Source organism: Leiobunum rupestre, chromosome 5 (genome assembly GCF_980474605.1).
Source record: "Leiobunum rupestre chromosome 5, qqLeiRupe1.1.hap1, whole genome shotgun sequence".
Taxonomy (NCBI): Eukaryota; Metazoa; Arthropoda; class Arachnida; order Opiliones; family Sclerosomatidae; genus Leiobunum; species Leiobunum rupestre.
In genome coordinates this window covers 5,136,917-5,141,727 of record NC_143388.1, presented here as the reverse complement: position 1 = coordinate 5,141,727, position 4,811 = coordinate 5,136,917, and positions in this window count along the sequence as shown.

The following is a 4,811-nucleotide window of genomic DNA, read 5'->3' as shown; positions in this document are numbered from 1 at the left end:
TTATTATCAAGAAGTTTTAAAATGGAAGAAAATATTGCAAAATAGTGATTTAATACAGAATAGTACTTCAAATGTGAAATAATTGACTCTATTTGGTGTCCAAAATTCCAATTATTCATAAAAACCTATGATATCTTATCGTTTAATATAATTATTAATTTCATCCGCTGTTTATTAAAAACCTTTGCGAATTGTAAAAAAATGTAAGCTTCTCTATTTACCATTATAACTTATTGATTTTACGATCCGGTTATTCCTTATTTCGGTTATTATTTCAAAATCAGGTTTTTATCGAAATATTGGATGACTAGAGTTATTTTTGTATAACGTCTTAGCTTTTCTGATTCGGTCAGTTGTTTTAAATAATAACTACTTTTTTCAGAGTTTTGATGCATGTGGAGACAAGACAGATGCGGCCATACGTTTTAAAAGAGGAGCAAACTAACGCTGCCTTGTTGCACAGAGACAACTCAAATATTCCACCTCAAAAGACGTCTCTCCACTTTCTGGCGCCCATATTCAAAGTGTGGTTTGGCGGGATTTTATTTTCCTTGGCGGCCATTGCCGTGGAATGGGCCTTCTTAGTGGTAATCGACCGAAAGTTCTGAAAGACTGACTTTGACAGATCGATTGTGACAAATCAGAAATAATCGTTCGGCTTTTTAGGGTAAAATATTCAATTGGTAAAAATGCTTTATTAATTTGGAGAAAAAGTTAAAAAAATATCGATATTAATTGCACGAATGTTAGTCAATAGCGCTCGCTTCAATCTCAGCTGCATTTTCATATTGAAAATCGTAGGATTTATTCGAATCTGAATTCATCAAAAATCACCGTTCGAAATTTACGTCAATCTTTTAAACCATGTACTGAATCATAATTTCTTGAATAAGATTGGATACATAGCTATTACAAATATTTAGTTTTGAATTTGATTTGTTAACTCTTTTATCTGTTTAAAAAGACCATTAAATTAAAAAACCTATATGTCTCTACATATTTTACACATAAAAATTACTAATTACTAATCTTGTAATTCGTGAATGACATTCACTTACTGCTAATTTAACTTCCTGAACATTGAAAAACAAAACTTCTAGAACCTGTCGATTTGAAGGCAATTTCGCACCTGTTATCTGATAGTGTACATCTCCCAGTAAATAAATGTCATTTTTAGCACTGCGTAGTTCGGCTGATGCCATTCTAACAGTAAATTGCGCATAAATGGACATTATAATGGCTAATTACACACTTGTATGCATGTTTTTAGTTGCAAGTCGGCACGGGTTTCCGTTTATAGAATGTGCAAAATGTGTCATAATTAACATAATTAAATGGTATGCGTTGATTTTTTTGATTTCGAAAAATAAGGGACACCGTTACGTACATGTAGACTGGGTTTTTGATAAAAAAATACATCGAAGTTTTAACCAATTATACAACACCAATGTACAAAAATGATTCTATATATTACTGTTTTCCTTTTCAGCCTATATATAGCGGCCTTTTGAAGTAAGTGCGTGAAATATATATATCATTCAATATTAGTTAAAATTAATATTTTGTTTATGGTTACTTAAAGGCAGTATAGAGTGCCATACTTATTGTGGTTCAACGAATTGCACATTTATGCCGCCAGGTTTAAAAGAAGATAGTAGTTATTGGTGCTGGTTACGTTAAAAATAAGTCGTATCCCGTATTAGAAGATGATTTCTCGATTCAGTGTCTACTCCCTTTAAATATTACAAGAAAAAGTATCGTTTCAAAATAATTAAAATTGGTGTTGTAGAACTGGTTAAAACTTCGATGTATTTTTTTAATCAGAAAACACGGCCTACGTGTAGTAAAGAATTGCGGTGACCATTACGGTTGTTTTTTGGGTAAGCTTTGATATAGAAACGGCGTCGGTCTCCAGAAGGTGACAGTAAAAACTACATAATTTTAAAAAGTATACGGTTACCTCGGAAATTCCGTATGAGTGTTAACCAAAATAGTAAAATACATTCGAATATTTTTCCTTTGAAAACTACTTATTATGGTCTCAAATACCTGTCCCTTTTTGGCCGCAGTGAACTGGCCTACAGCTACCTATATATCAGCATTTTCCTTTGCTCCTTCTTCCGGATTTGCGGTGTCTTCTTGCACGTACGAATTTATCATCCTTCTTTGAGTTAGCCTGGTTCCATCCTTGGTTTCTTTTTCAGCATAAGACTGAAACACTTTGAAGTAGGTTCAGAGGTTGCACGGCCTTGATTAGTTGGGAGTAAAAAACTCAGACCCATAGCTCTCCAATATTTGTAGCGCGTCATTTTTGGTAGGAGTTTTAAATTCTGGATAACTCTCTGCCCAAGGTGGTGAACTGAAGTCATCCGCAAATAGTACCATAAGTAAATGAACCGTAGGTGTCAGATAATCCATAATTTTTAAGAGGTATTTTGCCTAACGCGGGCGGAGAAGGGAGTCAAGTTACTATGCTAATAAATGGCATTAAAATAATAAATTTTAAGATATTAAAAGGGGGTGTTTATATTGTGAAATTGTATAAAACAACTTGAGTCTAATATAACCTTGGAAAATAAATAATTTCTGTATCGGATCGACCATGGCAGGTATAATATAGAACGGGTCGGAAAGATGACTTCTAAACCTCGATACCAGGTTCTCCAACAAATGTTTGCGAAGTCCTCCAAATTTGGTGGTGTTGTTGTCGTAGATTGTCTCAAACGTTTCGAGTAATTTCATTACGACAAGTGAGATTTGTGGAACATCGTCTTGTAAACGGTCTGTCGCGTCTCTTAGAGGAGACAACAAACCTTGAAGATTTTTAATTTTGGTGAACAAACAAGGCGATGGAGCAGTTGTTAAACCGCGCTGGGCTAGCGAACTTTGTTTCGCGTTTATCGCTTCCATTAATATTTTTGTAATGGCACTTTTCATGCCAGGCTTTGTAACAAAATACAAGAAATTAAACATCTACAGGACCAGGAGATAGTAAAAACCATGCATTTGTGGGTGAAAACGGTTGACCATTATTTTCCCAAGATTTTTTCGGAGGGCTAATCTTTTAGGTCAAACGTTCAAACACCTAAAGAGTCAGAACTTAAAGATTATATTCCCTATATCTGTGACATTTTTTTCATTAATTTCATTAATCACAACTTCGAGGCGCACCGGGCTCTGGAGTCGAGAAACCCGAAGATTAAAGGGACTATTACTGTAGTATCTCCAGAAAATATTGGTATTAGAGAATAGTTTAGCTGGTATTTAGTTAAAGAAATGGGATAAATCTACGACATGAAGTTAACGGAATTTTATTAACAGCTCTCCAGTCCCGAGTTTTGATACAAAAAACCTGCCTTTTTATTTCTCCTCTCGCACGCTCTCTTTTCTGTCACGAGCCGCAAGTAAGTTTTGAAATGAAATCAATATAATAATATAAAACTAGAGAATGTTACATTCCTCCCTTTTGCAAAATAAGGAAAACGAAAGATAATAATAACAAATAAGCAATGGGACTTCGCGTATATATTTTTACATGTTATGACTGGAAGTGTTCCGGACGCCTAATGGCTTCACGTGGACGAAGGTTAGAACGGAGATTTGGACGAGCGTTCTGAAGACATGGTTGATTTCTTCTCCTGGAGGGTGGTGTTAATGCGATAGGTAGTTGCGGTTGGATAATTCTAATTTTCTTTAGCTGGTCGTAGGGGTTTTCATATACATATCGTTTACGGCCTCACATTTTGGATCTTTGCCTTGACTCGGGTTAAATGGTTTTAACCGAGAACAGTTTCTGTTAAGTTGTCTCCCCTCCATGTTTTGAATCGAGATACTTCACCCATTGACCGCGGTTACTGTCCATGGGTGTGGGTCATAGTAAGGATCAAATTTGTTGCGCTGTATTAGTTTTGGTAATACTAAGTCACCAACTTTGATCGCGTGAGGGGAAGAATGTCGTTTCTCATCGGAATATTTTTTCATTTGTTTTTTTTTTCCTGGTCATGTTCTCGCACTTCCTTGTCACACGAAAGAGGTTGAAAAATCGAGGGTAATTTGGTTTGTATTGTTCTATTGAAGAAGAGAAACGCCGGTGATTTCCCAGCAGTTGGATGTGTTGTGGCCCTAAAGTTCATCAAATAATTTGGTAGAACGTCTTGCCAGTTAGTACGTTCTAAAATTGCGGTACGGATGGTTTTAGCTATCATAGGCATTTGGCGTTCAATTAGCTTGGGGCCAACGGGGAGTAACTTTGTGATGGTTGAAACCATATTCTTCCGAAAATGTTTTAAATTCACCGCTGTTAAATGGGGAACCGTTGTCTGTCTTTACATTTGCGGGAACTCCAAACATGGAGAAAACGTTGCGAAGAGCTTTAATATTTGGAGCCGACGAAGTAGACGTGACAGTCGCTGTTATAGGATAACGGGTGTATTCATCCGCTACAACTAAAATATAGTCTCCACTGGGGGTAGGGCCAAAATGGTCAATAGCGACCGAGTGCCACGGTCTTTCGGGAAGAGAATTCATCCGCGTTGGTTGGTGTTGGAAATGTGGTATAGTGGCCTGACAAGCGAGGCACGAGCCAATTCGCGTTTGTATTTTGACGTTAATATCGGGAAACCAGATTTTGTCTCGTATAATTTGTTTTGTCCGAACTATTCCAGGGTGACCTTCGTGCGCTATAGTAATTGCTTGATCAATGAGCGAAGTGGGAAAGATTATTTTATCTCCCCGTAAGAGTAGTCCGTTGTCTTCAGAGATTTCACAACGAAGTCTTTTGTACGCGTTCCACGTTAATAAGTCGTTTTCAG